General features: G+C 51.3%; 1 pseudogene; it reads left to right on the forward strand.

The window, feature by feature from the left end:
- The first annotated feature begins 3,820 nt into the window (after positions 1 to 3,820).
- Positions 3,821 to 6,829, forward strand: LOC107530079 (tubulin beta chain-like; annotated as a pseudogene).
- The last annotated feature ends 4,639 nt before the right edge of the window (positions 6,830 to 11,468 follow it).

Genomic DNA, 11,468 nt, shown 5'->3' on the forward strand with positions numbered 1-11,468 from the left:
CTTTCAGTCCCACTGTTGTGTCAGTTCTTACGAGTTTCTTCTGTACTTAGCAACACTGATGGAGCTAAAGGTATGCAGTACCCAGCCCTACAAGAGGAGCTTGTCATGCTGGAGACATACATACACTAGATCTGGTGGCATGGGGCAGGTGCCCTGATACTGTTATATAGCCACAAAAATATTCCATGTTCCAAATGAGGTCTAGAGAGCTGGGGTGGGGAAGGCGGGGCTTGTCTGTGTGTCTTCCATGAATGCTTCAGTCCAAGAGGAAAGCTTAGATACTGACTGAAACCTCTTGGTCTGCTATCACCCGCCTCAGGACTGGACCAGGCACCCTGCCTGGTTTTAGGGGGCTCCTGAGAACAAGCTTGGTCATGGACACTCAGACTTGCAAGAGATCGGAAAGCAGGAGACTGCATTCCGCAGCAGCACAATCCGACAGGGAAGAGAAGAGCTTGTATTACAAAAACTACGTTGAGAAAATTCTGAGATCCACCCACAGCCTTCCCTAGCAGACATCCGCTCTCGCTGTGTGCCTTTTTCACATTACAGGGTTGGTGTTCCTCAGCACATTACAAAATGTGACAGTTCTTTGTTCTTCATTGTCAGCCTAAGTTGATAAATGCTTTTCCTTAAGGACCTAGGGAAGTTTAGGGAATTGGGGAGAAATTTCTCTGTAGACATGGCATCTGCTTTCTCCAACCCCAGCAGATGAAGGAACGAAGGAGAGGGGGAGGAAGAGAGCCGTCACTCACTGGATAATACTGGTGATGCGGCGAGAGAACAGTCCAGAACTTTCTGTAGTCATTTGAGGAAGGCAGCTTCCAATGTTTTCACCACTACTAAGCTTACAGAACTGAGGTGTGCATCTGTTTTGGGGAACCTTATTATGACAAAGCCCTACCTTACCCCAGTACCCCCAGTGCATGATCAACTGGGAATGCACCTCAAGATCCTTCAGCAATTGGCCTCGGTATGGTCCTTCGTTACTTCCTGGAGAAAAAGGAGGAGCCGAGGAGTCATGCAGCACCTCCCCGCTGAGAAGTCCCCAGGGGACAGTTCAGCATCCCTTGACTGAAGATCACAGGTGTCTCCTTGCACCGACCACAGCAGTCATTACAGCATGTGCCGCTCCATCACATTGTCTGTGGGAGAGAATCTGCGTGTTTGTATGCGTGGGAACGCACTGGTGTTTCAGCCATGGACCTTAAAGCGCCAGTAATTCACTGAAGCTCCACTGGAAATGCCGTTCTGCAGGAAGCAGCCCTTGTTGCTATGACTGATAGCAACTGGTCTGGATAACATGTCGAACTGCAGCTGTCAGGGGAGCTTTACCTGGGTAGAAGCCCAAATAGACCTTAATAGCTGGAGATTCCAGGCTCTCTCTCACATTACCAGATAGCAAAATACATTTGGTCAAAAAAGATGTATTCTTCACATGCATCAAGTCAGCATCTGGGAAGTACCCATGGTTCCCCACAGGGTCAGAGTGTCAAGAATTACTGGACTATGGTGGTAAATAAAACCAGGGACTTAAGGAAACTGGGAACATCGACCATGACAGTTCTGCTGGTATCTCCCACTGACCCTTATCCCTCAGATGCCAGAAAATTGGAACAGGATATGCCGTAACAGGGCCAAGTGTACCTGCCACCGTCTGCTCCAAGCTGTGAAACTGCCATGGATGTGCCCCCAGCACAGCTGCTTTCTCCTCTTACACAGGCTCTTTGGGCAATACCCCCCGATCTGGTCTAACATGGGAGAACTCCTGGTAAGGCTGATTGGTGGTATAGAGATGAAGGGCTATTCAGTGCACACTTAGTAACCAATAGAAAAATTTCTGCACAAACAGGCACTTCCCATAACCCAGAGGGTTCCTCTCAGCAGGCTCTTCAGTGCAGGCAGGAAACAGGGTTTGGGGCAATATGACCAAGGTGGGAAATGCTTCACTTTCAAGCTTCGCAGCCTGGGAAGGTAGGTGATCACAACCTTGATGCACAGTGAGAGGCTCAGTGAACCTAGGCCCTAGCTTTGCAGATGGATCAGTTCAACATGCAATGAATTGTAAGTGGTCTGCTGCAGTACTGATTCCCTGGGAGGGCACCCTAAAACAGTTTTGAGGGGAAATCCGAAGAGCTGAAGTTCAATCTATACTTGGCCATCTTTTATATGAAACGAGGGGTCTAATAATGGATATTTAGAACTGTATGCATTAGCAAGTGAGTTGGGCTGGCCGCCCAGTCTCGGAAGATTAGAATATTAGAGACAAGGAGGTCTAGGAAGAGGCAAAGCTTAAGGAGTTTTTGCATCACAGGACTACCTACCCGACCATTCATCATGGAGAATACGCTCAGTAGTCACGTGGACAGCACTTTGTCAGCCAGCTTCTATGCTCAGCCATCCAGTGTTTACAAAAAGGGCCTGCTCACTCCACGGGTCCAACACCATGGGCCCTCTCAAGACCAAGCTAGCTATTGCCCCTGCTTTAAAGCAGCAGAAGCCCATGTTTGACTCCTTTAAGGGATGGTGCCCTATGGAGGGTCTATCAGCCTCTTGCTGGCAAGGTGATTCCAGGTGACCCGCCTGCCCTGGAGAAGGAAGCATCCACCCTATGTGACTGATAACTAGTCTGGAGCTGGGCTTGTCCTCATGGTGCAGCACCTGTGCCGGCACCACTACGCACTTTCACAGTACCTGGAACAAGTGACCCATTTCACAGTGAAACAGGGTAAACACTGGGCACGTGACCACAGGAGACACTGACTTTGTTGCACATTATATAGAAGCTACTGGAGTGACCTCTTATGTGCTCAGCTAAAGCGCCAGACTGATAAGTGGCAGAGGTGGGTGCTCTGATAGACACCGAGCACACCATCCAGGTCCCCCTTCGAGGAGGACACACCGCTTGGCAGGGAGCATAGTCAGCAGAGAGCCTTCAGCCTCCAGGGACCGAGACAGGGGTAGAAGAGCCCCAGCCCTGCCGGTCCGGGCGGGAGGACTCTAATGGAAGACACCTGCTATGGAGTGAGGGCCCCACCTGGCTCACTGAGTCTTGGCCAGCCTTCCATCCCAGCCTGACCTCTGCCCAATGCTCCTTCCCTACTCCCTGATAGACATTTTGTACCCAAACCCTCTGTTGCATTGCCTAGTCAGCACCTCAGAATGCCTTTCCCAGAAAACTCAACAGCACCACCACCAAGCAGCTTGGGAGCAGTAGACTCGACATGGTCCAGGGGTGGGAGGAATCATGGGCATGATGCCCTCAGAGTCCCAAGTTCACTAGCAATTTCAGGACCGCTCAGAATAGGAAGTACAATCTGAGTGCACTGTGCTTGTCACAGGTTGGGGTTCTTTGCTAGCAAGCTAGTGGCCATTAGGTGACACTGTGTCCCAATAGCTGGAATAGAGGTCTGGGATCCAAGGAGTGGAATTTAGTTTCTCCCTCCTCCTCCTAATTCCTGGTGACGCGATCAGGAAAGTTAGCGGGGATGGAAACCACATATCAAGGCAAGGTCTAGAGTCCCAAGTCGAGATGCTTCCATCAGGGACCCAAGTGGTGTGGCCAGGTCATTTGGGCTCCTCCTGCTGGCAGACCTGCAACATTTTCTGCTGCAGAAAAAGGCTAGAACTCGTGCCTCTTGTCCTGAGCACAGGTATGTGCACACCTGTCCCCACACCCTTCCTATTTCTCGAGTCTAAGACACTGGGCTCCCCCTTCCAGAGTCTGAATCTCAGACACAGTGAATCAGGTCTCCTTCGTCAAACCCAAAGGAATGAGACAGCATTCAAGAGAAAACCTATCAAAATTTAAACCTGAACCATGAGGGAAATCATGTACATCGAGGGTGGCCAGTGTGGCAACCAGATTGATGCCAGGTTCTAGGAGGTGGTGAACATGGCATCGAGCCCACCAGCACCTACCACGGGGACAGTGACCTGCATCTGGATTGCATCTCCATGTATTACAATGTTCCTTGTGCTATCTTGTGGATCTAGAACCTGGGACCACAGACTCAGTTCGCTCAGGTCCTTTTGGCCAGATGACTCTTTTTGGTCATTCTGGGGCAGGCAGCTGGGCTCAGGGCCACTATACAAAGGGGGCTGAGCTGGTCGAGTCCTGGACGTGGTGGGAGAGGAGGCCAAGATCTGTGACTGCCTGCATGGCTTCCAGTTGACCCGCTTGCTGGGAGGGGCACAGGCTCTGGAATGGACACCTCGTTCATCAGCAAGATCTGTGAAGAGCATGCTGACCGTATCATCAACACCTCCACTGTGGCACCTTCACTTAAAGTGTCTGCCACTGGTTGAGCCCTACAACGCCACCCTCTCTGCCCACCACTTCATAGAGAATACTCGTGAGACCTACTGCACTGATAATGAGGCACCCCGGCATCTTTCGCACCCTCAAGCTGACCACGCCAACCTACGGGGACCTGAACCACCCGGCCTTAGCCACCAGAAGCAGTGTCACCACCTGCCTCCACTGCCCCATCCAGCTCAATGCTGACCTCCACAAGCTGGCAGTCAACGTGGTGCCCTTCCCTCACCCCCGTTTCTTCATGGCTGGCTTTACCCCTAACCATCCGTGGAAGCCAGCAGTATTGGGCCCTCACTGTGCCCAAACTCACCCAGCAGGTATTTGATGCTAAGAACACAATGACTACCTGTGACCCCCCCCCATTACCAGTACCTCACCACGGCTGCTGCCTACCATGGGCAGACGTCCATGAAGGAGGTGGGCAAGCAGACGCTCAATGTGTAAGACAGGAACAGCAGCCACTTTGTGGAGTGGGTCTGACAGTGTCAAGGCAGCCGACATCCCGCCCCGTGGCCTGGAGATGGCCGTCACCTTCATTGGCACCAGCACAGCCATCTCGGAGCAGCCCACGGCCATGTTCCGCCAGAAGGCCTTCCTCCGCTGGCACACGGGCAAGGGCATGGACCAGAGGGAGGTCAAGGCCAGGGGCAGCACAAACGGCCCCGTCTCCTGTGCCACAGTGCCAGGACGCCACCGCAGGAGGGTTTCAGTGAGGCCGAGGAGGCGGCCCAAGGCCACACCCGTCACTCAGGAGTCTGTTCCCTCAGCTGCCTCTTCCCTCCCTCGGAATTTGCATCTTTCTTTGAGGGGTGTTCTAGAACAGTGTCTGGCACATAATAGGCACTCAATAAGTATTGTCTGTTGCATGTCCCCTCTTTCCACTCTGGAAAATCTATTTCTGCCATTCTGCTGGGTAACCTTGTATTTCCTTCTGGGGCCCATTTCCTCCCATCTGTCCAGTTAATATTCCCCTCTCTTCTTTCAAGGTAATTCTCCAAGAAGCTGGTCTCATCCAGATCCCATGTAGGACCATGTGCTGAAACCACCACCCTAAGCCCACGTGGTAGCCAAGGGAAAGGGAGCCACGCTGACTAGCTGGTAGCAGTCCCTACAAGGATGGGTGGGTTTCCCAGTCCAGAGCAGTTGTGGAGTGGGGTTCAGGTTGTTCGAGTCCTGGTTTCCAGGTATTTTTCTTCCTCCGTCCTCAGCTTTGGGGAGGTGTTAACAGTATATCTCAATTTCAGTCTCTCTCCAAGCTCTGTCCTGAGCTCTTTCCTCTGCCCCACTGTATCAGGTGAGGTCCTTCCCTCCTCCACTTTACCTCCTTCACATTAAATCACTTCATTTCTCTGGGGGATGAAGGGGGAAGAGTGACCAGCCTTGGTCCCTAAGCCTCCAGAAAGGCCCTCCCCTCCTCTCCTTTTCTTACCCAGAAAGAAGTGACCACATGAGTCACATCACAATATAGAATTTTGTTGCTGGCGAGGGTGCGGAGAAAGGGGAACCTAGTACACTGCTGGTGGGAATGCAGACGGGTGCAGGCACTGTGGAAAACAGTATGGAGGCTCCTCAAAAAATTAAAAATGGAGCTGCCTTTTGACCCAGTGATTCCACTCCTAGGAATGTATCCTAAGAATCCTGAAACACTAATCAGAATATATGCGCCCCTGTGTTCATAGCAGAGCAGTTTACAATAGCTAAGATCTGGAAACAGCCCAAGTGCCCATCAGTAGATGAGTGGATAAAAAAGCTGTGGGACATTTACACACATGGAATACTATGCAGCTGTAAAAAAGGATTTCACACCCTTTGGGGGTATGGATGGACCTGGAGAAAATTATGCTAAGTGAAATAAGCCAGGCAAAGAAAATCACATGATCTCACTTATGTGGAATCTAAAGAACTTAAACAGATGAACAGAATAGATTCAATGACATGGAAGCATAGATCAGGATCAGACTGACAAATGTCAGGAGGGAGGGAGGGAGGGAGGGCGGACGGGGAGAGAGTAACCAAAGAATTTATATGCACATATGCACAACCCAAGGACACAGACAATGGTGGGGAGAGGGACTGGGCAGGGGGATGGGACAGGGTGGACGGGTCATTGGGGAGAAAAAGGGACATCTGTAATATTTTAAACCAAAAAAAAGTTTACCCACTTAGTGTGTAACCCCTACTTTGGGAGGTGGAGGGAGGTGCCTGGCCCAGGCTCCCCTGCTCTTTGAGAGATTACCCCCAGGCATGGAATCACCTATGTTTCAAGGGGTAGGTGAGCTCTGTAGGAAGACAGGGCAAGAGCAAAGATGGTCAGGCAGGGGATAGGTGCCCCACTCAAGTCCTGTTCTCGGGAGTCCCCAGAGAACCCCTGACTTTCCCTGTTTCCAGCCTAATAGCTGGCTGAGGGGCATCCTCTGGCACCACCTGGTGGCCTTGGGGCATCACAGCAGCAGACGGTGGAAGCTGAACACTGGTCTCAACCTCACCCTGAAGATCCTGGGCACCCTGTGACCATCAGACTTTAATCTTTGTAAGTGAATGGATCTTCTAGGGAAGGGGCACACAGACCTCACCCCACAAGAAGGGGAAAAGGGGAATGAGCTTGAGTTGGGAGAATGAGGCTATGTAGCCACCTAGAAGCAGCATGAGGAAGCAGGTCCTGGCCTATGGTTTCTCATAATGTAAGGGGCACACTTCACATCCCATCACACCTGGGGCTCCTCTGTCATGGCCTAGGGCCTCTGCCCAGTAAAGGAGACACAGATTCAAAGAGCAGCTGTGTCGAACTAATAAGCCCTACAATAAGTGGTCAGGGAGGCCGATGCTCCCCTGAGGGTTGAAAATCAGTGCTCCTGATCTGCCCACCAGCTCTGCCTCGCCAAGAGAAGGCTCTGGAAGTCAGCCAGCACTGCCTCGCTAAGCAGGTTTCTCTGGGCAAATTCCAGGCTCAGAGGTCGCCGAGTCTCGCTAGAGTCAACCTCTAGAGGGCTCTGCAGATACCACACAGCCAGGCACACTCTGCTCCCCTCCCATGCCCTCATGTATCTTAACAGGTCTGAGTTTTCCCACTGAGCATGGCTCCAGCAAGAGGCGGCCAAGCAAAGGCACCCCAAAGACCTGGGCCAGTATAAGAGAGCAGCTGGGCTCCTCTCTGGGCCACAAATTCTGGTGGTGTGCCCTAATCCCTGCCTCCCCACCCCCCAAGCCTTTTCAGAGCCCAAGGAAGAAGCTCTGCTCTAATCCTGAGGTCTGCTCAGCCTGAGGGTGCAGACAAGTGCCTAATGCATTAAGATAAACCCTCTTTCTCAAACCCAGCTGGGGTCTTGTGCTCACCCAGACTCTTCCATTATAGCCTGCTGTCCTTTACCCCACCAAATAGCCTAACTTCATTCACATGATAAACTCCTTGCCAGGGCAGAGTCACTCTCCAACACTAGGCCCCTAGCAGTCTGTGCACAGCCTAAGTCACGAGCAAGGCCTGGGCATCAGACAGCCCTGGGCTAATCCGGAATTGAGCAAACAACTACAGATGAGACCAAGTCCACCTCAATTCTGAGTCATGTGTGCACAAATGCCTTAAAGCAGCAGCTGGTTATCAAGATTCCTACTTCACTTGGATGGTTACCATGTCAGAGTAATTTGGATCATGTTAGTGATTTGATGGGCCATGTATGTTTTTACAGCCAAGATGTCACCTTAAGTCTCGAGCTAATTTCTCAAAACTGACGTTTATGTACTATCCCAGGCCTGTTAGCTCAGCCAACTCCCGTTACACTAAGCATTACTTAGCTCATGAGCTTCATTAACCAGCTGGCCACAGAGGGAACTAGTTGATTTGCCACCTAGTCAGAGCTTTAGGGGAAGTAACTTTAACTAGGGTTAAAGGCAGTTCTTTCTATCCAGTCTGGGAGCGTTAGGGTCAGCTGTATATTCTAAATCCAGATGTTTGTGTCATGTGGGAACAATGCAAGACCTTGTACTCAAGAGTCTGTTCCATAACGTGACTGCTGCCAGACCTGGGCCAGGACAGAGACTGCTCACTGCAAGCCCCCCCTTAGACACTGATCTTAATCAGTGTTCACTCTGACAAGTCAGTAGGTCCTCCCTGCCTCCTACTAAGTGCTGGTTCCCAATCTGACCAGCACGTAAAGCAGTGTCCCGTACCTGATAGCATTCAGGTACTAGTCCCAGTGACTGTCTCCCCTTTACCCCACATGCTGTTCTTTGGTGTCCACCAAGTGATACTGGGATCCCTTTCATCTTGCAGTCACCAAGAAGCACCTTGTAAGTTTCCCTTAATAAGTGGTTCATTACCAGACTGGAGGAGCCTAACTTTCATGGGTCTTTCTCTGCCCTCCACTTTCAGAGGTAGGTGTTGGTCCTGGGACCTTTCCTGGGTCTGTGAGTATGAACATTTTGCAAGCCAGTCAGGAGACAGAAGAAATGGGCCTTAGGAGAGAAGCATCTGCAGTGGAAACCAGGGTTGGCCACCTACATCTATGTGGGGAGGGGTGGCCCATGTCGGATACAGGTGGGTTGCCGCATGAGTATGGGGAGACCCTGAACATGCCAGACGGTATTATGCATTTGAGGAACTACGCATAGCACGCTGTGGTGAGGAAGGGATGTGGGCTGGCCCCCCTTGTGGGTGGTTCAGCTCCACTGCTGCCCAGTACGAGGCAGAAGCCAGGGTCAGAAAATAACTGAAACTCCAGAATGATATGGAAACGTCTACAACTTGGCATCAGCTGGCTGCTAGAGTTGGGAAGCAAGACAAGATGGACATCACAGCTTGTCACTTTGCCAAACTGGGAGGACGTAAGCTGCCACAACCAAGGTCTGCGCTGGGATGCAAAGCAAAGGAATGCACGAGGGAGCGAAGCCAGTGAGGAAGAGGGTAGGACAGTGATTGATGATGGGGTGGATGACAGTACCCATGCTGTCCAATCCTGGATTCAGGAATGGCAAAGGTACATCAGCAGCAACCACCCCAGGAGGGCAGGGCAGTCTCCATCGGGTACAGGAGGCCTACACAATGCAAGTCTTCACCGGCTGAACTAGTCAAGGGTCAGCCCAAAGCTTTAGTTGAACAAATACTTCATCACACACACTTCCCTTCAGGGTTCCACATGAGTCATTTCTCCTACAGAAAGGACCCAGCCTCCTTATAGAGTGAGGGGAACATGTCCCATGACCCACAGCACCGCCAGTTGCTGACCTGGTGCCTGGCCCCCACAAGGCACTGCTCAACCTACAGGAAGAAACTTGTTTTCCATACAGCTGGGTCATGGCAGGATCTTGCTTCTTTCCTATCTCGCTCAGCTTTAGAACAAACAAAGCTCCAGAATCTTCCATTTGCATCTGCCCTCTCAGGGTACGTGTCATGCATGCAGTGGGTGTGCACCTTTTCCTCCAGCGTGTAGTAGTGACTCCATGAGAGACAGTCCACGTAACTGAAATACCGATGTGTTAGTATCTCCTTGACCATGGAGGAAGAAGCCGAGTGTTTGGTAGTAGGTAGTGGGGTAGTTGGAGGGGCACCCATGGGAGGGTTTTGTGAACCAATACTGAAGTATCGTAATAAGCTGACATCCATCGAACGGCTGACTCGGTATCAGCTCTGCCCAGGAGTAAACATTTGCAGTTTTTAAGCTTTAAGTGTTACGAGACCACCAACTGAATATTAACCTTGATTCCACTCTTGGAATTAACCTCTTCCCGTAGATTGTTGAATAAATGACTCAGTCACTGTACCACAAGCAATCACCACACCAGGCAGAAAGTGTGAGTGGCTGGTGTGTGGAAATCACGGTGCCTGGCCTTGGTCATCTGTCCTGCAGGGCAAGCCTGGAGGACCCACTCTTCCCCACGTCTATAACCTACTGTGGCCAACACTGCAGCAACCCCTCAGTTTCAGGAATCCCTCAGTAGGACACACATACCAGCTTCCTAAGGACTAATAGCTACAGCGAAGATATTTAGGGCTTCAATGGGGCAGACATGGACAGACATGCCCAGAATAAGACTGTAAACCTTGTCCAAACTAAAACCAGAAAGATGGTGGTGGTCTGAGTGGACACTACACTGACTCTGGGGACCAAACTGGAATTACAACTAAAATGTAGAAAAACCACCCTGAATAATCAACTGCAACTGAAGATGAGCTGGAGAGCACCCTCACAACCAAGAAGGAAAAGTGGAGACCACAGACTTGTAAGAAGTGCAGAGGCGTGAGAGGGCCGGCTGGGCTCCCACAGTCAGCAGCTGAAGGTCAGCAGGGAGATCTCAGCTATGGGGATTCCCACTGAGGACTCTGGGGCCTAACCCCAGGCTGGGCTTCCCAGCCCAGAGCACCAGAACTAGAAAGGTGCCACATAACATCTGGCTGTGAAAAGCAGCCAGGTTTCTGCCTGCCAGGGAGAGAGGCTGGAAATGCAGAAACCCTCTTAAAGGGCCAATGCACAAAGTTTCATGTGCAGCCACTCACCTTGGGCTCCAGCAGAGGGAGGGCAGAGTGGACCAGAGCTGCATAAGAAGAACCTAGGGTTGTGGGCTCTGGAGATAGAGCTCAGAGGGCATCCCTCTGGATTCCTGTGCCAAGTCATTCCCCAATACTGCAGAGGCAGACATTTACCTTCTAGCAGCTTTTGCCTGAGGGGGAAGCAATTGCCCCACCCTGCTGGGAAACCTCTCACCCTACCTGGTGGAGTTTCTACAGCCTAAGGCTCATTAAGGGAATCAGATCAATCAGCTGCCCCACCCTGTGGAGTTTCTGCAGCCTGAGGCTCATTAAGAGAATCAGATCAATCAGTCTGCAGGCAGAGGCTGACCTCACAGTGCTTTGAGTCTTTGCCTATCTGCTTCTGGACCCCGGCCTTGGAAAAGTAGACTTTGGTGTGCATCTTGGTCCTGTCCAAATGCACCCAGCCCCAACAGAGGAGACGTCAGGCCAAGGGTTGTTGATAGCTCCAAACAGGGTACTCAAAGCCAGTTACAAACTGCATCTGACATCAGCCTGTACCGGAGACCCCCAAAAAAGACTGAGTCCTAGCAGATCTAATACTTAGAAACAAGCCCAAACATGCAGCCAAAATAGGGAGACAGAACAAGCCCCAAATGAAAGAAGTCTCCAGAAAGAGCTAAATGAAAA

Source organism: Miniopterus natalensis, chromosome 1, assembly GCF_054644295.1.
Source record: "Miniopterus natalensis isolate mMinNat1 chromosome 1, mMinNat1.hap1, whole genome shotgun sequence".
NCBI lineage: Eukaryota > Metazoa > Chordata > Mammalia > Chiroptera > Miniopteridae > Miniopterus > Miniopterus natalensis.